We start from the raw sequence: 23717 nt of genomic DNA, 5'->3' as shown, positions 1-23717 counted from the left end.
ATAGAATTTTGAAGGCACTGCCCTTTAGCAGTTGGACCTAATAAGCTTTATTGCTTTTTTTCCCTCTTAATGTAAAAATTTATCTGGGTTCCTATCAGCTCACTCTTGCTTTCCTTCTCTGAACAAAGCAGTTCAAAGCACATCTTTTCAGTGATCCAAAGAGCTTAAAAGAATCTTTGCTTCTTCAGCAACAGTGATGCAAGTCTATCAATTCCATGATACCTTAAATCCATAAAGCACCAAGTTGTCCACTATCTGCAGGACTTTTTATGCGATTCAGGGTGAAAAAACCCAACAACTTGCACAGTTCAGGAGAAAGTACTATAGACAAAAGCTTCTCACTCCCCCCAGTCCATCTCAAGAGTGGATTCAACAGGAGAAAATGAGCCCAAAGAAACCAAATATGAACAATAACAAGGACAGAGAAAGAAGACTAATAGTAACAAGTTCCTCCCCATCTCACCCACCCAGCAACGTCATTGGCCGATTTTTACTTGTTGGGTTTTACTTATGCCAGTATCAAAAAGAGTCAAGATACTCCTGAAAGGCAAGTAGAGGTAGTGGCAGGCAGCAGAACTCAGTAATAAAAGGCAGTGCAGTGTATGTGCTGATAAAAATCTTTGAAATGATGTACAGACAAAGGAACAAAAAACAGATCCCCATGATGAGAGCAGTGATCCTCGTTGAATGCGGAGCTCTGCCTACTCAAGTATTCTCTGGATTAGCTGAAGTCATCGGTGAATTTATGCTGTAAGTTCTTTAGAAAGCATTGTAGTTTTCTTCCTTACTAAGAACACTACTTTTCATGTCCCCCCCTGACTTATTTCAGTTTCTCTCTTGCAGTAACAGCATCAGACTTTGACTTGGGGAAAGGAGAGGATAAACATTGACTGGACAGAAACAACTTCTGAAATTGGACCAAAATTAATTGTGCAGAAGAAGGTTGTTCACAGGTAGAAGACTGGTTCACCGTTTATTGTACTAGCAGCAGCTTAAGATGCCGACTACTAAAAAGATAAGTAGCAGAAAAGGATGATGGAGTTTGCAACACAGTGTTCTAGGACCGTTACTTGACTTTAGATAAAGGCTTTAAGCACAAATCTGACAACGCATGACAGATCTAAACTGTCACATGTGCTTTGTATGCAAGAGCTTGTTTTAATCAGTGCTTCAATACACAAACAAACGAGGCCTTTGGAGGAAGAGACAATAGGGAGAGACCTATTAACAAGTTTTCTTTTCCACATCAGCTTCCTGTTCTTTGTGAAACTTAACAACATAATCAGGTTTCAAGTCTGGACAAACCTTAAGACACTTTTCCAAAACATTCGTTACTTCAGTTTTGACACTGCTAACCCCAAACTTTTGTTTATACAAAACACATCTGAATCTGCTAAGCCTGAACAAAACAGAACTGTGAAAAAAGATAACTTCCAGCAGTAACTGAGCCCTACATTCCCTCTCTACAGATTCAGAAATACAGAAAACTTCAGACTGAAAATAGTGTGGTTCTTAAATACATGTGTGAATATATGGTATTTTTCAAGGATTTTTTTTCCAAATACGAATTAATAAAGTACAACTGCAGAATATCTTCCATAGTGATATTTTTATAACCGTGTTAAATTCTGTTTCCTGCCATTGGCAACAGCAGCCCACAAGCTAATTTCAAGAATCCTGAACTATACTGACTACACTGAAATTGTACTTCTTCCCCTCTGACTCCAGAAGTACAGCACCACTTTCACATCATGTAAAAAAAAAATCATGAGAAACTGTTCATAACCTTAGCTCCTTCCCTCCAAAAGCCAGATATGCTAAGCTGACAGCATTCTTTTTTTTTCCTTTAAATTAAAATAATGCTGTAATAATAGTCAAAATCACAAAATAATCTGTTTTGTTTAACAACAGCTACTATACTTGAGTTTATTAAATATTTTAGAGAAGTTCTCTGGCCTAGAATTACTTGTGTTTGATAAGTTCTAGTTAAGAACCTGAGACGTCATCCAATTTGATTTAATGTTACAAACTAGCTATCCAGCTTCACCAGCTCTTAACCTCCATTATTTACACACTCAAATACTGGAAGAAGATATAATGGTACAGACATGGTTCAGCATAAGACAAACCAAACTCCAAACAAAAGTAAAATAAATTTTTCATTTACTATGATATAAAAGTAGGATACAAAACACCGTTGGCAGTACAGCAGAGTCCTAACTATCCTTTCCTTCCACATCACACACAAGCCAAATTATCGTTTCAATTTTAAAACACAGGAAAATGTTAAACTCTCACTTCTACCACTTATGGAAAAACAGATGAGCTCTTAAGGCCTGCCTGCAGAGGAGACTGCACAGCTATTTGACTCTAGCAAACACTGAAACATCTCTTTCCAATGTAATCATCCACAAAAGTGGTACGCTTGTCTTTTCCCTGATCCCACAAATTACTTGTGAGAGACAGACACATTGAACTGCTTCCAGTTTCTTTACACCATGAGATATGCACAGAAACTAAAAGAGGACAGGTTGGAAAACCTCACACAAAGCAAACAATTCCTATTATTAATGCATTTTTTTAAATGACTGAACGCTTATGAACTGGAGGTTATCTTTTGAACAGCAGTTTGAATTGCAGTGCACTTAGGGAGGATTTACAGAACAGGTCCCACACTCCCCTCTTCCTTCCCAGCTCTAGCTAGTGTTTTCACAATATTGTTTTCACCTTGTTTATGTATAAAACCTATATTATTTGAAGTTCTTGTGCACAACCTTCTACTTGTTTAGATAACTACTCCTCAGAGTAACATAATCAGACACAACCTAGACTTTGGATGAGTCCAATAAATTCATCCACCAGACTAAGCAATCAGCAAAGAAAAGAGCAGGAAAGACATTACCTCAGAGAAAAGGAAAAGTGAAACAAAAAAAAGCTCTTGCCGTAATACATCTCCTGGAAAAGTGATAAAGGAACAGAAAACATGACAAGCTAGCATATGAATAAACACCCCATCTGAGGAGACCATTTGATACATGTATAGGCAGCAGTCCCACAATTACTGAATAACACTCATTGAGTGTAAATCCCACCTGTAATTAGACATTGTTAATGACCTCCTTAGAGGCGCCACTTCAGTTCTTACTGACAACACCCAAAGTGAGGCATCTGTGAACCTTAACAGCCTATACTGTGCACTGGGGCTCTCTCGAGCTAGATGGAGCTGCTTTACTTTCCAAGATGAGGGACTGAACACTACCTGGGGGAGTCTGCTAGGTCTGGATTCAAGTTTTAAAACAGCTGAAATAAAAAAAGAACTTCATGTTTCCTTTGAACATGAACACTGAAAAAAAAAAAGTACCCTTTTAGTGAAGAGCCAGCTATAAACAATTTTAATCAAATGTTCCACAGAGAACCAAGCTTCATGTCAGACACCATAAACCAGTGCCTGCAACAAGTACCATATGCGAAGAGAGGTCTTGTGCACAAGCTGGTATGCAGAATACCTTCTGACCAGGATGAGATTTTCCTGTCAGGAACCACAGCAAATAGTACAGACATATTTTATTACTATACTAGGTAAAGAAAACAGGAGAAGAAAGGACACAGAAAAAACCCTGAGTAACATCTGCGCTATATTCACCTTCCATACCTTTACAGCTCTCTGAAGGCAGTGCTTTGAGTACAGACTCACTTCAAACACAAGCAAAAGGAACAATTTCTTCAGCTTTACACACTGAAGACAGAACTCTGAAAACACCACAGTACCACAGTTTCAGTACAGTACTTCTCATCTGAAAAGTTTCAAAGCACATGACAGTTTCAGCAGTTTTTCAAGGTCACAAGGGCAATCACAAACACAAGTCCCTGCCCCCTCCAACTGCTAATCCACCACCCTCTAAATCCAGTCTAGCTGAACTCCAGAGACTTATGCAATGTGAAAACCCTCATTTTCTTCTCTCCTAGAATCATGGTCCGAAACTACTGTATGTGGTACGACATATACAGCTGCAATATACAAAGGCAACTGTACACCTGTCGATATTTATTTGGATATGGTTTAATAAGCACATTGAATACTCTGAAGAATCTCAGCTATCTTAAAAAGAAGAGATTTTCAGCATCCCTTAAGAAGTTGCCATGAAGAACACAATTTCCTATTTCTAGATATGCTCCCTGAAATGTTGAGGGGAATATACTTTTAATTCTTTTGGAAGAAACTTTAAACAGCGGTAATTATTTTTTAAAAAACAGACAGCCAACCACACACACAAACAGTAAAACAAGAAATAACATTAGTGGAAAATAAAAACCCCAGCAAGCCAAGCTACAGAGCGCCTTATCTGTGTCCCCACAGTTTCACTGAAACACAACTCAAAAATTTACACAAGGGTAAATATTTCACAAATAATCAGGTCCTATGAGTTTTGTGGAAATAAGCACTCACACCAAGGAGAGACACACAAACTAGCGGCCCCTGAGGACAAGTGCAGCAGAAGCTCAGCTGTGTCACCAAAAGAATCATGCCATGCAGGACAGATAGTGTCCCAGCCACATGAGAATACTTACAGAACTCACAACACCCTACACCCAGAAAAGTCCAACCACAAGACACAAAGCCACAGGAAGTCAGGCTTCATAACTTGCTGCTCACACAGCTAGTTTCATTCTTGATTAACAGAACCAAACCATGAAAGAACTGCTCTCCAAAATTTATTGCAGTTTTACATCCAGTCATTTTCACACAAAGTTTCAAAACAATAATTTACGAAGAGATATTCAGTTACCAGTCAATATTAACAAGCAACCCTTACTCAGAGAGCAGCAGGAAATTTTCTGCAGGCCTGGCAACACTTAGGAAGCAGCAAAGGGCAGAACCCACTCCACCTGCACAGCTCAGCAGCCTCTGCAGTGCTCTAACGTGCCTTTTGGAGACCCAGTGGGCACAGCTGTATCGCCACTTCAGTTGGAGTTAGGAACACGCTTCTGAAGTTCTGTCACCCACTTCCTGTATTTTAGTTCACATCTCATAGACATTTCTGAACACATGACCTGAACATCTCCAAGATTAACCTACACCAAAACTCTGGGAAGGCTTGGAACATACTCAGGTCACAGAACCAGACTACAATTAGTCTAAAATAAACCCCACAAAGTACACACATTGGGGACACTGAGTCTACCTAACTTACAGCTTCACTCTGCAACATTCTTCAAGTGCAGCATACTGCTGCTAATGTAAATCAAGTTGTATAATCAAGTGGCAGATACTGTCCATTCATTTATGAGAGCCTCAAGCAGCAGGAAGCAAACCCATGGATTTAAGCTGCCAACACGTGCCTCAAAAGCCCTAGAAAGGAGGCCTGCACAGGGTGCTCCTTTTTCTGGAATAGCAGCAGTGTATCACCACTCATCCACTTGTTTCCACCCCTTTACGAGTTAGGAGTTTCAAAAGGTAGTGGGATACTCTAGAAAAGCTTTAGGAATAAAGAAAAAAATAACCCATCTGAGATCTACATACTTCATGCATCACCTACAATTACTGTTTTATAAAACTTTTCAAATAACATTGAAAACACAATCAAAGGCTGCACTGGAGGTAGTGGTAGGAAAGGAAGAGCAGCACATACACGATATTGCTTTTTATGACTTGCACATCAGCTTAACCAACAAAGCCACCTAGAACAGTTTTTTTGTTTCTTTTTGAATAAGCTGACCAACACAATATTCATTGTTTCACCTGAATCAAAACATCCATTTTTTACAAATAGTTCCATCACTGAGATGTTCTCTTCTGTAACAACTTTTTCTTTTCCTATAAAATTTTAAATAGAAGATCATGAGTTTCAAATATATACCTGCCTTTAGCAGAACAAACAGGCTGGTGAGAACAAACCAAAGCAGTACTGCATGAAAAACTTAGAATAATGTGCTACGTCCCCTGCTCAACAAATCCTTATCATCTTATTTCATTACCTTCTTGATAAAAACAATTAATTCATATGCTAACAACGCAGAGCCATGTTTGCTCTACACTGAGTAAAGGTCAAGTTCCTATACTGGGGTGCAGACACAAAAGTAGGATTATGGAAGATGACATTTTCTGTTAACACACTAATCCCATGAAAACGGCAAAGAACCAATGACACTTTCCTTTGTGATTCAACTGGAAGTTTATTGACATGTCATTACCATAGTCACTAAAGAGCCATCTTAAACTCTCCAGCAGCCCAGTCTGAAACATCCTTATGCCATGTTTTTCTGATCTGTTTCATGTTACATCTTGCAAAAACAGACTTAAGCACCTAGTTGTACCATTTGTTTGAAAAAAAACCCTCACCGAATAAAGTTATTTCCCATCAAAGATGAAGAGAACGTAGGCCAGGAGACAGTAATGTCGTGACATCATAAAAATGACACACTGAAATAATGTTAATGAGAAACTAATGGTGCACAGGGAAAAAAATAAGGGTTGTGGATGACATTTTTCATAGCAGAACAAAAATATCTGGGCCTGAGTAATTTCCTTAAAAATTATAAGAAAGGCTGCTGTCTGCTGAGACACTGAGTTTTCCCTTCTGTCATCATTCTCTACATTAAAACATCTTTGTGCTTTCCCTCCCAACACAGGGTTTTCCAAGAGCCAGAAGAATAATTTAACCTATGCTCACTGGCAACCCTTATGTTTCAACATGCCAATAATGTCTCAAGAAACTGAGATGAGCTGAACTGAAATGAGCTACCCCAGCTCAGTAATTCCTTACCATCTCATGAAGATTCTCAGACCAGTTTTCTTCTGGAGTGACAATCAAATTCTTCCAAATATTTATCTGACTTCATCACACGACACAAATGTAAATTTGTACAAGATTTAGGCAAATTATAAGCAGTCTGAACAAAGTTTCCCATAGTAGACGTCTATCTAAGGCTGAAAGACGTCATCCAAACAGCTAAGGAGTTTGCAAAGTTGACTGTTAAGTAAAAGCCGTATTGATAATCTTTCTGGAAACTCTGCATCCTTGTTCTTACATCAGGGATCATCTTTCAAGTTCTCCTTTCTGGGCTTCTCTAGTCAGAGGTCATTCTATTTGGGTGGCTTTTTATTTTTTTAATTAAGAAGCTACAATTACTGGTCCAGATTTCGACACTGAATTCCCTGAACATTTTATGTATACCTGATATGTTGGAGCTTGGGGCTAAACCCGATTCCTCTAAGATGCATAAAACATTTATGCTGCATTCACACTGCTAACAGGCAGTAAGAAAGAAGTCACAACTCACACCCTGTGAGGAAGCCAAATTATGAAGACCATCAAGCATAAACTGAAGGAATTTAAAAAGTGATACATAGGGAAGGAACCAAGACAGCAAAATTTTGATTTCAATGGTTTTCCAAAGAAATCACCACTGCCCTCCTCCAATTTACTCATAAGAACAATACTCAGATGAAATCACTTCAGTTGCTAAAAGGCCCAAGATCTGAAGAATACTTATTTTTAACAGGGGAGGGAAGCACAGCACTGAATTCAGAGAGATCAGTGGACAAGTGACAAGAACTAAAAAAACAAACCCCAAACAAAATAGAGCATATTTACTTAAGGTAGTGGGTGGAAAGAATCAATACTAGGAAAAAAAACCAAAAAACAACCAACTGTGGACACAAAGTTATGAACAGCCTGTTACAGTAATCATCTCCACAGTCCAAACATGGAGTCTAGAGCTTGGATTCTTTTACCAAGGCTTTCCCATTCACTTGGAAGAGACTGCGCTTGTAAAAACCAATGGTTAAGCTAACCATCTTCCAGTGCTGACTGGAAAAGAACAGCCATTTCCCTCTTCCTAAGCTACAGCAGTAAACCTATATGGCAGATTTAAGCATTCCTACAGGACTGATGATGCAAAGCACTACCAAATGATCAATTTTCATTTTTAGTGGGGTTTTTTGACAAGATACCCAAAAAACCCAAGACCAAACCAAGAACAGAAACCACAGTGACAAACCAAGCCCACCCCTGTTCTGCTGAACGCTATGGCAGCATGCAGCAGGGCGTGCTGCAGTTTGCCCCACTTAAGGAAGACATTCAGTACTCACTGAACACTGCTCTGTGCACATCACCATGCCCTGCTGCAGTCTAAATAAGCCTTGCTCCAAAGAGAAAAACAAATACTTCATAAACACAGATTTTTATGTCCACTACTAAGAGCAGATTTTAGTGCCCTTCCCTTTTGTAATATGAAAGCAACACATTCATGTAAGAAATACTCTCTACTCTCCATTGGACCCCTGAGAGCAGTAGTTCTTGACAGTGAGCACGTGAAATGACTGCTGAACATACAGATTTCACTTGAACTTCAACTGTAATAGGTTTTTATTTCTTGAGACAAGTTTACTAAGTCAGAAGCACACATTAGTGATTACCACTGGAAAAGTTTTAAAGAGCAGTGCACACCAGAGACAAGAAGAGAACTAGACTGTCCAGGGTAACTACAGGACTAATCATTTCTTTCTCTCGTTCCTTACATCACTAACTGATCATCTCATGGCTGCCACTACAAAAGAAAAATGGGTTCTCAACACCCTCTATGCAGCCCTCTCCATACTACGTTAATTAGATTTCCCTCATCCTGATGCTGTGTGCCTTAATTAAATCACTGCCCCATGTAACAGCCTCCTCTAAATATGCGCAAAACAAGAGATGAGGGGCTATGCAAATAAATAGAACACACTATCCCAAACTTGCAGAACATGGGATATACAGACGTAATCACCCCTCATTTCCAACTGATCCAAGTAGCTTTCCATTCTAAATGGATCATCTCTTCACAAATCTCTGACCCCCAAATGCTGATGCACTAACACTCTCTCAAACACAAGTACATGTCCAGTATAGAAGATATACTCTGGATATGTAAACTCAGTTAAATGTTAAGGTATAGAAAATGCCTGCAATAAATACATATAATGGATGTTCTGGAGCCCCTAAGCCCACACATACATGGGAGCTTGTCTACACTAGGTTAGGTGCTTTTAGTTGGCAGCTGACCTGTCAGCACCATTATGAATGCTAGTTTCAGCAAAAGTCTACCCTTAAAGTTAATGGTCGATTTAAACAGTGAAACAAACAGAACAAAATAAACAAACAAATGCACTTTACAGAAACCCCTTGACTGTCCTGCAACCTCCTTTAATCCAGTAATATTCATAACAGTACTAAACTGCCTCATCATCTTTATTCACTTTTTTCATTTTCACTAGCTGTCAGAACTATAAAATATTTCTCCCCATTCTATGAGCAACAAAGAATCTCCAGTCTCCAACCTGCACAGGACCCTGGAGCCAGCTGATCATCCCTCCCCCACACCATTTCAGCTTTTCATAGCCTCAGCCAAAAACGCCTGCCTCCTCTCTCTATACACAGACCAACTAACTCAGCAATACGAAAACTCCAGTTTCCCTTTTGCACAAATACCATTCCCCTGATACACACATGTATACATAGCCTAACATAATCTTCACCCTGTATACAAATTCATCCTTCCCCCCATTTTCAACCATACCCAAATATCCACCCAAGCCTCCTCACTTTCCTATAGTCTGCAGTCATCCTTGAAAATTTACCTACAAGAAGACAGCTTTGATGACCTAATGGACAGAAATTTAGAGTGCCTGACACCTGTCAAAAATATATGTACCTACAGCTCTATCTGCAGTTCTACAGCTCCCCAGCACATGCAGACTTTTCTCCAAAAAGTATTATCGTGATCCTAAAATGTGGCATTTGCTACATGCTTTCCCATTTGTATTCCATGGACCAAACAACAAATATCCAGCCTTTGCATTTCATTACAGGTGAAACATCAACTCACAGTTCCTCGCTGCTGTAGCCCATCTCTGCACACCAGACAGAGAGCTCACCGTGCTGGTGACAGCCGGGCATCTCTCTCAGCTCCCAGCGCGAGCAGCACACAAACCAAAGCACAGCAGCAGGAACACGCATGACTTGCTGTCCACATACCAGCTCGTATTACACACGAAGGTCTCGCACATTAAGTCTAACCACACTGGCCACGAAACAAAACAAGTTCAGAACCTTGTAGCAACCTGTTACCACTGTGCCTGTAACTTGTACACAGGATTCCCTACCACCCAAAGCCTCCCTCCTCCACAGCCTTTAGGTGCCTGCCAACTTAGCACCTTACTTCTCCCAACGCACAGAAGCCTGTTTACCTATTACTCCTAAATTCACAGGCCTTCCTGTACCACTACTCCCAAACACATGTGGTTTCACCAAACACCTGCATCCCCACGGTATAAACACATCCCTCAACCGACCGCAGCACACAAAACAAGACAGGTGTAGATTTTTCCAGCTACCTCCAACTCAGCTCATCCAAATGACTCCCTCCTTCCGAGAGAGGCGTTATTGTAAATTAGAGTAAAAGTATATCCAAGGTTCGCAGAGCCAACAAGCTCCAAACCCTGAGCAAGAACTGCCTTCAACTCCTTTCTCCTAAAGACTCCCGGGCACTGCCCATCTGCCCGTGACTTCATCCCCAGCTCGTCACAAGCACCCAGGCCTCAAGGCAGCTTCTACCCCGAGCGCGGGGCCGTGCCCGCCGCCCGCCACCTTCCCCACGCCCAGAGCCGGTCGGTGACACGGGCCCCGGCCCGACACTCCCCGGGGCCCGGCCCGTGCACGTGCGCGGGCCCGACCCGCCGGCCGCCCCCCGGCCCGGCTCCGGCCGCCGGCACACGCCGGACCTCTCCAGCGCCTTCCCCTCTGCCACCCGCGCGAGGCCGGGCCTGCCGGCCCCCGGGCCGTGGGGGGCCTGGGCCGTGTCAGCGCGGCCACGGCCCGCTCTTCTCCCGCGGCGGGAGGAAGGCGGCGGCCGGGCCTCGCGGCGCCCGCTCGCTCCCCGGGGGCGCGCCCGCCGCACGCCGCGCTCGCCGCCCCGCCCGGCGCCGCGGCCCCGGCCCCTTCCCCCGCCGTGCCCCGGCCGCTCTCTCTACCTGTCTGCCCCGCGTTCCCCCGGCGCCCGGCGGCGCTGCGGGGCCCGGCGCGGGTGCGGGCGGTGCTGGCTCGGGCTCAGGCGCGCGCCGCCCCGCGCTGGCCACCGCCGGCCGCCGCCGCCGCCGCCCGGTCGCGCACTCGGAGCGCCGCCAGCAGCGCGGACATGTTGGAGCCGCCGTGCCCCCGCCCGCGTCACCGCTCTCGGGAGAGCTGGGCGGGGCCAGGCTCACCCCTCCCCCGCCCCGTCCCGCCGACAATTGGCCGTCGGCCCGTTCGGCACAGCCCTTCCTCGTCGTCATTGGTAGATGCGTTCGCCGCTCACGGGCAGGCCCCGCCCAAAAGCTTTTCTCCGATTGGGTCTCCCCCGTCTGCTTTGGTAACTATTGGCTGCGGCTCTCGTCAATCAAGACGACGGAGCACGGACTCCGTCTTTCTCCGCACTTTTTTTTTCCGGCCTCGCAGCCTCGGGCAGGAGTGACGGAAGCGGCAGTCAGCGAGCGCCCTCGCCCCTCCCAGCCTCCCTCCCGCCGCCGCATGCCCTCCCTCCCGGCGGCGCGGTTTGCCTGCAGGCCATTGGCTCCCAGCGCCGCCGCTCCCGCAGCCTCTCTCGCCCCGGCCGCCGCTTCGCCAAGGGGGCGTGAACCGACCCGCGGATGTTTTCTGCCGATTGGCCGCCGCCCCTGCCAATCAAGCGCGACCGGCGGGGCGGTGGAGCGCGGCCCGGCCCGCGCGCCGAGCCGCTCCGCACGGCGATTGGTCGCGGGGCGGGCGAGAGGCGCGCGACCTCCCCCGTGCCCCACGGGGGGCAGTGGGGAGTACCCGTATGTGCGCGCGATTACATCACCGCCAGCCAATCAGGGCGCGCGGGGCCGGTGTCCCGCCCGACGGGGCGGGGCCTGGCGCCCCCGGCGGGAGCCGCTGCCCCTCGCACGGCCCGGGAAGGGAGAGCTGGGGCTGGCGCTGGTCGCGCGTGCCGGGGCTGCTCCGTTACTGCACCGAAGAGCGAGGCTGGACGTGTCTCGCTTCCTCTGCGTTCCCGTCTGACCGCGGGGAGAGAGCGCCGTGTCCCGGCTCAAGGGACGGAGGGGCCGCGGCCCCGCTCGGGTGCCCGAGTGAGGCGCCTCGGGGTCGCCCTTGGTACCCCACCGAGCCCTGCTGACACCGGGGCCGCCTGAAGCGTAGAATAGCTGGATCACAGGATCGATTACGTTGGAAAAGACTCCTGAGTTCAGCGAGTCCAACTCGTGACCATGAACATCACCATGTAACTAGACCTTGGCACTAAGTGCCACATCCAGTGTTTCCTTAAACACGTCCAGAGATGGTGATTCCACCTCCCTGGGCAGCCCATTCCTATCTCCCTTTCTGTGAAGAAATTCTTCCTGATGCCCAGCCTAAACCTCCCCTGGCACCTCTTGGGGCTATTTCCTCTCCTGTCACTACTGGCCTGGGAGAAGAGGCCGACCCGCACAACCTCCTTTCGGCGCTTGTGGAAGGTGACAGGGTCTCCCCTCAGTCTCCCGTCAGCCCTGAGTCACGGCCGGTGGGAAGTGCAGGAACGGGCAGCTGCTCCCGCCGCGGGAGACCGTCTTGAACACCCTGCGTGGGCTCGCCCGCCCTTCGGCTTCTTTCTTGCCTCAAACCAGAACTGTTTATTCAGGAAAGAACATGGAAATCTGTCTGATCCCTCGTAATCCCGTGCTATTTCCACCTTTCTCAGTCAATGGCTGCCTGAAGCCAGCCGCGGTTCACCTCGCGGGAGAGGGACCCGCTCCTGCCCGTACAGCTCTGTATGGAGGTTCAGCCGCTGCAGTCATACCCTGCAGGCTTTCCTGGAAAGCTGGAAGGGGTATCCTTGCCTCACGCTCCCGAGAACCCAAACTTTAATGTGCTGTCCGTAGAAATGGAATACCAATTCCCACACCATGGTTCGCTGATGCCCTTGTCCCTTTCCTTACGCTGAGGCGTTTCCTCGCCACACACTGAATACATCGGCATGAATGAACACCCGTCACATGGAGACCTTGAGGCCACGGCTGAAAACACTGCTCGTATAGCATTTTTATTCATTCGTCTATTCATTTTCTGGCGTGTTAAAAAAAAAAGGAGCTGACCCTGAAAGAGATGGGAGCTTCTCTTTCTGGAGTTGAAATTCTCTCCAAGTCTTCCACATAGGCACATGATGGGACTATTTTTCCAGGGCCTCCGGAGTTACATCCACAGTGCAGAAAATGCTGTGCAGCTTTTACCTCCAAGGTCACCGGCACCACCACTCACGTTAGGAAACCCGTGCACAGGGCTCCCAGGACGCTTTTTCGCTCAGGTGGCTGATGCAGCTGCGGCTCTAAGAGCCAAAGCTTTGCTTTCTTGTGGGTTCAAATGCGTCTGCTCCACACCGAGAAGATGGGGTTGTTCACCCCTGTGTGCCAGTGCTGCTTCCCACAGCTCTCTACCAGTTGATAGAGCTGAATGAGAATGAAAGCTAGATTGCCTCAGCACAGGCACTCGTGAGCCAGTTCAGAAAGAGCCAGAATGCTGAGGCTGCGGTTACCCTTCTGTCATAGAAAACTTGCTCACAGACAGGCTAATTTGAGTGCCCAGACCCAGCTGCCACTCAACCTAGTTAACTTTGCAGTGTCCACATGATCTGGGACTCAAGATACTTTTATACTTTTATACAGCTAGGGATCTTTTTTCTTTCTTTCTTTCTCTCTCTCTCTCTCTCTCTTTCCGCCCCCCCCCCCCCCCCCCCCCCTCGGGCTTATATCTCGTAGTCATTTAAATATAATTCATGTACTATTAAAGCAATGAGAAATCTGGCTAAAAATTGCTGTGTCTTAGGGTTGATGAATGCACAATTTATTTAGCCTAGGTATTTCTTGGATTTTTGAAACTGTTTTTTATTTCAAGAGATTCACCAGGAACTTTGGTGCACTATTTAAAGTAATGTTATATCCTGCACAGATTTCAGCAGGTATGGAACTGGGCTGCAATTTTATCAGGTCCCGGTTTGCATCCTCTACTTTGCTTCTTGGGCACTGGCCAGAGAGATACCCTGGGTAGCATTAGATAATTTTGATCAGTATCTACATCGTATATTCAGCTACTACTGACTCTTCCTTCTAATTTACTGTACCAGCCACTCTTCCCCCAGCGACAACTAAAACGAAAATACTGCAAGAAATCACAAATTAGTCTTTCAGTTGTCATTCAAACCTTCTGACCCTGCCTTGCTTCTAGGTTTTACAGGGGTTCTGATCCCCTTCCTTTCACCTTCAGCTCTAATTTCATACATGGTTTTATAACAAATTTAGAAAAAAAAATAAAATACTTGCTTTCCATATCATCTCACTAGCTGTACAACCTTTACAATTCTTTGGGAAGAATGGACTTCCCTACATTTTCTTGAAAATAATAAGTGATATCCCCTACCGCCTTTCAAACATGACTGCTTAAATGTTGGAGATTAACCGAAAACCTACTCCGTGCGCACGAGTCCATAACCCAGCGTAAACAGCACATTCCTAATCGGTAGAAAATGTGCATATCTGGCTGGTTTCTGTGGGCTAAAACTCAACGCTGGCATTGCTCAAGAGATGTGTGTGGCAAGAAGCAAGCAGCAGTGACAGGCAGCAGGGGCGGGTGGTGAAGTAATAAGTAGGTGAAATAATGGTTTGTATGTGGCAATGCGGAGTTAATGGCTAATCCAGGGATTTTGTGCCATTTCATGGCTGTCTCCAGTTAAGCTTCATTTAAGATTACCAAGGCAGGATATTTGTGGGAATATTGGTGTGTTGGATCAACGGTGATGTGTGCATGCCTGAAAGAGTTGGCATTTTTTAACACACGCAATGCCCATTTTATTCTTAGTGGTGATGAAAATAACTATGAACTACAGAAATTTTATAATTGGGAAATAAATAGTATGGGATAAAGGTAATTTGCAAACAGCTTTGATACGGTACTAAAGAGGAATGAAGGTGAGTTCTTCTAGAGGCTTTTTAAAATTCCCATTTTTTAATGCTCTATTGTTATTGGTGAGGCAATTTGTCCTTTTAGCAGTAGCTGTTGACAAATCTCAATAATTAAATTTGTTTAATGTTGAAATTAATGAACTATAAACCAGGTCCTGCCAAAAATCAGTACCTTTGGGAAGATACTTGATCTGACAGTGTTTTCATGTCATTGTCTCACCTTTTTTGTCTGTTTTTTATGTTAGCTGGTTGTCTGAAGCATGTATACCTCTATTGTTTTAACTAGCCTTCATACAAGTTTGACAAATGGTGACTGCTCTGGTTTCACAAGAAGGCGTTCTCAGACACTGACAATATTCATGGTACATGGTTACTTTTTCATCTGCAAAACAAACAAACTCTTTTATTTTCAACTGAGTAAACTTCCCATGGGAACTAATTCACCAAACAACAGCAGTTAGTTCTTCACCACTGGCCTGTGTACCCCTTCTAGATTACACCATCTGTGAAGAAAGGAAGGAAACCACCACGGATAATAAGGTCATCTTCACATTAAGAAATGAACAGAGAAAATTTTGAAAGATTCATGTAATATTTTGCCTTGGTTTTGCTCAACAAGAGGAAGACTAAATGTTAATACAGCAATGGGAAATAGAAAGAATGTAGGATGGGTAGAAAAGAAAAAAGGACAGATACAGACAAAGGCAAAAAAGTAATTTTACTGTGTCAAAATGAAATAATTGAAAACTGGATATACTATTTCCAGTACTTTGGGAAAAAAATGAAGGAATTTTAGAAAACAGTTCAGGATGCCCTCCTTGTGAGAAAATAAAACTCAGTTCCTAACCAGAACATGTAGATTAGAGGAAATTTGTGGTTGAGCAAACAGAGAAGAATAAAAGTGTGTAGTAATATTCGATGTTAAAGAAGTGATGTTTTGCAAATAAAAGGTAAATAATAAAACAACATTACAACATTTAGTTCTGATTTTTTTTTTTTATTTTATTTTATTTTTTTTTTTTTTTTTTTTTTTAGAAGTTGGTTGCAGATTTTACTGAGAGAAGAGGGCCCTGAGATCATTCCAGACCCTAGGTGGAAAGTTTGGAGGTAGTTAGAAAACTCCATAGTGTTGAAGAGATTGTACTGCTTGGTTCAAAGAAATAGCCAGTGATATTTCAAATTCTCATTTAATAATTTGGGGAATACATGCTACTCATAGTTGGGGGCAGACATTCTGGACTGTGGAAGTGAATTAAATTCTCCTCCAAACTGTCACTGAGTCTGTAAAAAGTGATTCTTTTGGGTGATTCAGGAATATGCCCTCAAAGGCCTGATGGTAAAAAATAACCCTGGAGTCAGTGATCACAACTTGTTTGATGAAAGGTAGGGGTGAAATAAAATAAAATATTCTCAACTTCAGAAAAGGAACCTGTGATAAATGAAGGGACCTGGAAAGGAAATCATCTCGTATAATGAAAACTTGAACATGGAAGAAGCCTTAGGTACCTTGAAACCAAATGACTAGGATCCTGTATCTCACAGGAGGCAAAACGGTTTTGACGTAGAAGCTTCAAGGCATAAGTGGAAAAGAAGTGACATCAAGAAAGAGGTAAAAATTATAAGCAGAGAACATGAAACAGGAAAAAAAGTCTGGTTTGGGAAGGATCTCAAGCATTGATAAGTGGGAGAATGAAGGGAGAATTTATCTGGAAAATCAGGCTGATTTATGGTATATGGCATCTGAAAAAACAGCAAGATGTTATCCAGCTGTGACATAACAGTGTAAGAAGGAAGTGATGTTGTTTTCCGTTCAGGAAGAAGTGGGGTTTAGAAATAGTCTACATCTGATTCTAAAACTAAATGTGTATTTTTGCCTCAATTTTCAGTAAAGATGGTGATCTTGAAGATGGGGTTGGAGGGCAGGATGGCTAATAGCTAGGAAGGAAAGGAAATTGCTAGTATTACATATAAGATGAAGGTAAAACACAGACTACAGCTTCTGGGCAGAAAGAACAGATAATGCCCATTCCAGAAGTCAGAAAATTGTGTCAAATTAAATTACTTGTCTGCCAGCATGCTTTTTAAAGTAAGTACATCAGGAAGTGAGGAAGTGTAATGTTTGTTTACAAAAGGTGGACCTTACCAGATTAACCTAAGATCTTCCTTTGATAATATCATTCAACTTCTAGATAAAGGAGGAGATGACAGGAATTAGCAGAGCAGTAGCAGAGATTAATGGAGGTGATGGAGTATCCATAGAGAATAAAGCAAAATCTAATGGTGAGAAATGAGGGGGCTGGGTAAAGGTTGTTCCCTTTTCTTCCTACTTTCACAACCCCCCACACAACCCCAGTGCCCAGGATAAGATTTGGGCTTAAACCTATTAGGTATTTTCCTTAATGACACTGATATGAGAAAGTGGTGGGGAATAAATTTGTAAATGACCCAGTGCTTAGGGGTACCAACAGTAAGGAAAACTAGGAAACCACATACATTTAAACTGATGGAGGAATAGAAATGCAGTTAGCCTCAAGAGTATAAAAGCAAGACTTTAGTATCAGAAATTTCCTCTAGCTGCTGGGAGCTCACCACTTCAAAAAGATGACAAAGAAGGACAGAATATGGTAGTTTATCACAGCATGATATGAAATGTCATTCAGCTTCAGCATTAGAATGACAAATACAGTCTTAAGTGCGGCTGGGCAACAGGTTAAATGCCTTCACACAGGCACTTAATTGGCAGTGTGGAAGTACTTATTCAGAGATGCACACAGGCAGCCATGAGCTGGCTTTGAGATGTAACAAACTGAAGGGATTGATGTGCCATGATTATTTCTGTTGCCTTCATTTCAGCTTTGTTCATGTTCTTAAATTGGGTAGGGACAGACAGCCACAAGCTGTCAAGCCAGTTTGTAATTAAGCCATGACTTAGCATGGCTTAATAAGTTACTACGCCACAGACAAGCTGTAATAGCTGCCTCTGTGTGTGCTCCCAGCTCACCCAGCTGCCGAAGGAAAACATGTTCATTTCAGCTATGATAGGCTGCCATAGCATCCTTGCTGATAAGGAATAATTTTCCTGGGTAACCCAGTAACTTGTGAGCATGTGTTCACACTTCTCCTCCCTGCCACTGAGAAGCTCAGACCTCAAGGCAGTATTGTAGGTAGCACAGGACACACATCAGAAGTGTTAGTTTTGTTAACTTCTTGCTGAGCTGTCTCCTGTTCCAGCCTAAAATATTGCTAAACATTTTGCTTTGGTGTTAAAATACCACTTTTTAGACTTAGACTACTCTCATCCGCCACCCCTAAAGTGTCTTCATCTTTATTACTGCCCTGGTTTGTTCTTCACTGACTACAGACTTTAGATTATCTTTTCTACCTTTGACTGGAGTATTTTAAGAGAGCTTAGTATGTTTTAAGATAGTTCAAAAGCTTAAGCATGTCAACAGGAAAATATTTATGTTCTTATCATCTTTTAAGCTTAAGTTATTGAAGAAGTCAATGGAGTTTGTCTAACAAGCTTGCTTTTAAGCTCCATAAAGTAGATGGAGTCTGGTAACAGTACCTTCTCAATTTTTGAACATCTTTCAAATGCTGCGTAGACACAATATTTTATAGCTGAGACCATTCCAATTAGAATTTAAAAGTAAGCATGAGAGTAAAAAATAGAAATAAGCCTGAAGGGTTTATCATTGAAGTATGCAGATATCAACTGAGATCTCTTACTGTCAATGCAATTCCATTGCTACTTTTTGCTGCCCACTTACACTTCTTTCCTAACCATAGTTCCTAATAGTAATCTAATGACAAGTTAACATCTCCCTATTTAATCTTTGTGATATTTTCCTAATTCATTTTGAATTATCATTACTGTTAATTCATTTAATTCATTACTGTTAATCATCAATACTGTTAATATTCCTTACCGTAACTATGAGAATTACCTGGGAGCTTGGCAAAGGTTGCTTCAGAAAATCACTAACATTTTAAAAATACCTTCCCACATAAAATCAGTGGCACTTCAAAAATACCTCCCCACATTTCCATTCACTGTCATCTCTTTTTTCCCCATTGCTGAGGAAGAATAACAGTTTGAGGACCCCAGTGAGAGCAGGGGCTTGTAGGGGCTTGTAGCACACACTGTTCTCATGAGTAAGTGAAGCTGCCTGGAATGGGGCAACACATCGGGCAGAAGCAAACTGATCTATGTGAGTGGTCTCTGTTATTCAGATATGTTTCTGCTGGGGGCATTCTCTTAAGATCAGAGGAGCTGTTAAACTGGAATAGATGTGACCCACCATCCTTCTAAGGGGAAAAACACCAGCAACCGAACTGTGCAGTGTGAAGGGGAGCCCTAATACACATTGGAAACATTAACAATGAATAAAGGAGGTCCTGAGAAGCTTTTTGGGTTTTTTTAAGGCTAAGGGGAGGGAAAGGTCTTCTGACAAACTTCATGCATGTCCAATAGGTCACTGAACCTTTTCCTGAATGTTCTGCTGAACTGCAGCAAGGGCTGTTGAGTATTTTATACATGCTTGCAACTGATGAATACCAATTTAAGTAGAAAGGAAAAATGGCAAGAAATCAAGCAAACTAAGAAAATTCAGCTCATGGCAAGAGAAGGGCCTCTTTCTCTTAAATCTTATAATGGCTAAGCAGTGCTGTTGGTATCCATGCCAGTGGTGCACAGCCCCAGGAGAAGTGGCCCAGCAGGCCAGAGCTGCAGATGGGAATGCTGTGAACTTGCTAAGGGAAGCACTTGGAGGTGACTCAGTTAAAGAGTCGCCAACAGCCAACCCTTCCAGTAAGATCAACAGGCTGCACACCAGCTTGGGAGGTAAGGATAATGAGTAGGATTGACAGGAAGGATAACACTGACTCCAAATGGAGCCCCTCATTCAAGAATAAAAAGAGTTAATTATTCCTTTTCTGCATTTTTGTAGGGTAGTTTCATGGGTGCTGTCCCTGACCATCAAAGCTGCCCATGTCAGACACTGTCACGTTACAGCTATTTCAATTTTAAGCTTTGAGCAAAGAGCTTTGCTTTCTGCAGGCAAAATTAAGGTACATCCCATGTTGTCTTGCAGTGTCCACAGTTCAAAAATTAACACATTTAATTTTAAAACATATAAACATATAAACATATAATGAATCTTCACAAAGCAAAACAGTGTATGCCAGGTTCCATGTTGTTGCTTATTATCCTTTTTTTCAATTCATGGTGTTTAGGGGTTTTTTCCAACTATATACCAACAGAACAGCTGTTTTAAGATTCTCCTAAAAAAAGAAAATGTGTGTATTTCTTGCTAGCATATCTGCATGAATATAGTTGATGGCAAGGGCAATAATTTATATAAGCTATTCTGAGTTCTAGAAATTATATTAGTGTCTGGACAGGGAAAAAAACCCAACACTCAGATACATTCTCACCATGGTGACCTACGAGAGAACTGTCACAACAGAAGCTGCTGTTGCCACTACAATTTCCAGAGCTCCTGCTGTTCGTGTTGCTGTTGAAGAGAAAATTCACTGCCCTTCGCTGCACTTAAAGCTCAGTAAGATCAGATTGCAGCTTAAAGATAATGTTCACACTTTACTACATCAGTAGTACATCAGTATCAAAGAGAAAATGAGATGATCAAAATATGCCAGCCATAATAGCAGTGTCAACATGAAGTGTGCTGTATATTTCCTTTGAGGTACCAAGTGCTCTGACTCCCTCCTGTTACAGCAAAGACAAATCAGCATCATGATCACAGCCTTTGGGATCAGCACTGCTCCAGCCAGAGGGCCACCAGTCTTGGCAGGAATACAAGCCAGGTAAGAAGCAGAGGACTGATTCCCCTCAAAGGAAAAATAAAATCTTGTGATGTTTTTCAAACACAAAAATAGATTAGTGGTTACAATTATCTGAGAGAGAATATAAAATAAGAACAGTCTTGTTGCCTTCTCTGCACAATGAATGTTGCAAACTCTGTTCCCACACTCCACCAAAGGACTGTCAGTTACTTTAAGCATGTTGGGAAAGCCCTTTTTGCCAACTAGAGAACTACTAAATCAGCAAAATGTGTAAAGCCCACCTTTATAGTAGGCTACCTATCCCCCAACTAAGTGTATTTCAAATCATCAGACAATATTCTCTAATGCTGAAGATAATCAAAAGCTAGTGACAAGGGAACATCAGAATTTAAATGTGAATGTTCCACTTTGCAGAAATGAGCAGTTTCATGAATCTTATACTCTGCAGTACAAAAATGAAACAAAACCAACAAAGCCTTGATGATAGGACTTGACATTTTAAAAGCAGTATTTCTGAAAGTGAAAGGGCCCCAGAAGACCTCTGATTAGCCTGCTCAAGATCAAGGAACTCTGGAATAAATAACTCTGCAACTGCCAGGGTATCCATAATTAACTATGGCTAAGGGAATTAGAGGTGGAAGTTACTGTGATCGTTGCAAAGTTTCTGATATGATAAAGTGAGGAAGTAAGAGGAATGAAATTATTTGAGAAAATGCTCCAGACTCTAAACTGATCATCATTATTAGTGGCATCACATGTCTGAAGCCTATGAATAAAGCAATCCATTATTCACAAGCTATGAGGTTAGGGTCTGATGTACAGTTGATAGTTTTATTATATGTAATTTATGAGAACTTAAAAAGGCATGAAAAAGAAGTTCATAAAAGAAGTTGCACTGCCTGGGAAATGGAGACCTAAATCAAGTTATAATTCAACTGACTTTCTTAGCAGGAAGGTAAATCTAAGTTTGGAAATCAATGTGTCAAAGGATCACTGCATCTCAGAGATTACTCCATTTGAGGCAAGAGAAAAAAGATTTCACTTGCATTCACCTAAACAACTCTGGTTGGTCAAAACTGTCATACTATATATTGGAATTGCCTCTAAATTGAAGGAAGCAAGGGAAGGGAGATGGTTCCAAGAAATGTTCTGAGGTTTAGCCTCTCTCGCAGTTGGGAAGTCCCTCGTGCTTTGGGCCGGGGGCAGGCAAAACCCAGCGGAGAAGTAGATCCTGATCCTGATACTACACTGCTCCTTGATTCCTGGAGGCAAGTTGTGAGTGACTGCCAGAACAACGTACATATTGAAATTGGATGGATTTTCTTGTTCCTATGCTTTTTGTCTGTGTGTTTGTTTCCATGTTTTTATCAGAACCTTGACCCTTGCTTTACTAGTATAATTTTTCTCCCCTTATTTAGCTTTACTTTGTTATAACAGTGATTTCAAGTAAGAGTGGCAAGCACAAGGAATGGTATTTCTAAAGAAGCATCATGTCCGAAGAAATGACCAGCCATACAAACCTTTAGAATACCCACAACCTGGGAACAATTTGAAAAATCACGGTGTTTCTTAACAAATAGCAAGTCAGTGTTACACTGTGGGAGAAGCCTTTCCAGTGGGGCGTTTATCGAACACATGAGATTGCACAATTGCAGGTGCTCAACAGAGATTAAATCTTTTGGAAGTCACACAGTGCTGTAGCTCTGCCATGGATGCAACAAATCACAGGGAAGGAGGGGCGAAGCAGAACAGGTGGAACCCCAAGACAGTCAAATGAGAGTGCCACAGGGACCCGCAGGGTGTACGACTGCCAGGAGAAGCCAAGTCAGTATCTTACATCTCTAAAAAGATTCAAGAAATGTAACTATTACAATCCATTTCAAAAGGGTCTAAGAACAGCAAAATTCTGAAAGCTGGAAAAGAAAGAATAACAAAATAATAGCCGGAGAGCGCTGCTGCACAAAGCTCTGGCATGCTAATATGGTCAGCAGTTTCATAAAGTGTTTGACATAAAAATAATTAAGAGAGGCTCCACAGGTGAAGCGTAAAAAGCACAGAGGTAAGTACATAGTGGACACTGCCAAACACACTGCTGGCACTGCCATATCACAGTGTGGTACTTAAAACTGGATGCTGGCAGTGAATAAGCTACAGAGGTACAGAAAATCTCAGTGCCTGTTTATTCGGCTAGAGAGGGACCTTTGGAATACAGGCTTTGCAATCATGTATGTTTACCTAAGATAGGCCAGTATTAGCTTAAACACCATAAACTGCTTATTTGCATTTCTAGAGGGGGCTTGGGAATTTTCACTCCTTGAAAAAAAAGTTGGTTTTTTTCCAGTTACTGGCACATCACTTTCACATTGCCATTATATTTTGTGAAAATCAGGAGTAAAAGAAAGGAAGATGCAGTATTTGCAGAGACATCAAACAGAGCTGGGGCATCCCGTGGCTATGACCTGGAATAGGCTGTAGGCAAGACGACTTGCTCTGGTACTGGCAATAGCCTATTTCTTACACCATTCTTTCTAGAAACCCTTTCCCTCTCAGCCATAAAACACAGGAAGGACCAGAGACCCTTGAGAAAGAGGGCTTTTAGAAAGGAGCTCCTGTCAGAACAATTAATCCAGTAATCACTCTTTTCTCCTCACAGGTCTGTAGCACTGCTTGGGAAGCGGGAGTCAAGCAGTGAGATGTCTGAATTACTTGGAGATACTAATCTACTTTCAGCTGCTATGTTTCTTGGGCACTCATGTCTTCAATGTGGGAAACGCTGCAAGCAACATGTTGGAAATATTCAGTAATTACAGCATTTCCAGGAAATTGCTGTGTCCTGCAGCAAAGGATGGAGTGCAGTATATGGGCCTCTCCTTTCTTTTGAGAAAGTTGTAGCATGTCAAAAGTGGGCAGCTCTGCTACAGAGCAT

The 23717-nt window shown here is 43.0% G+C and overlaps 1 protein-coding gene across 5 annotated transcripts in view; it reads right to left on the bottom strand.

Moving 5' to 3' along the window:
- Window positions 1-11674, bottom strand: part of PPM1B (protein phosphatase, Mg2+/Mn2+ dependent 1B) — a 60615-nt gene extending 48941 nt beyond the window's left edge. For 2 of the 5 annotated variants that reach the window (XM_058419752.1, XM_040058440.2), the window contains exon 1: window positions 11012-11084. The gene's annotated coding sequence lies outside the window, so the exon portion shown is untranslated. Of the gene's footprint in view, window positions 1-3652; window positions 3764-11011; window positions 11085-11575 lie in introns of those variants that run through there. The other 3 variants (XM_040058443.2, XM_058419751.1, XM_040058441.2) reach the window with 3 other exon arrangements.
- Between the last annotated feature and the right edge of the window lie 12043 nt (window positions 11675-23717).

Source organism: Hirundo rustica, chromosome 3, assembly GCF_015227805.2.
Source record: "Hirundo rustica isolate bHirRus1 chromosome 3, bHirRus1.pri.v3, whole genome shotgun sequence".
In the NCBI taxonomy this organism is placed as follows: Eukaryota; Metazoa; Chordata; class Aves; order Passeriformes; family Hirundinidae; genus Hirundo; species Hirundo rustica.
This window is presented reverse-complemented; position numbering and strand designations above follow the sequence as displayed.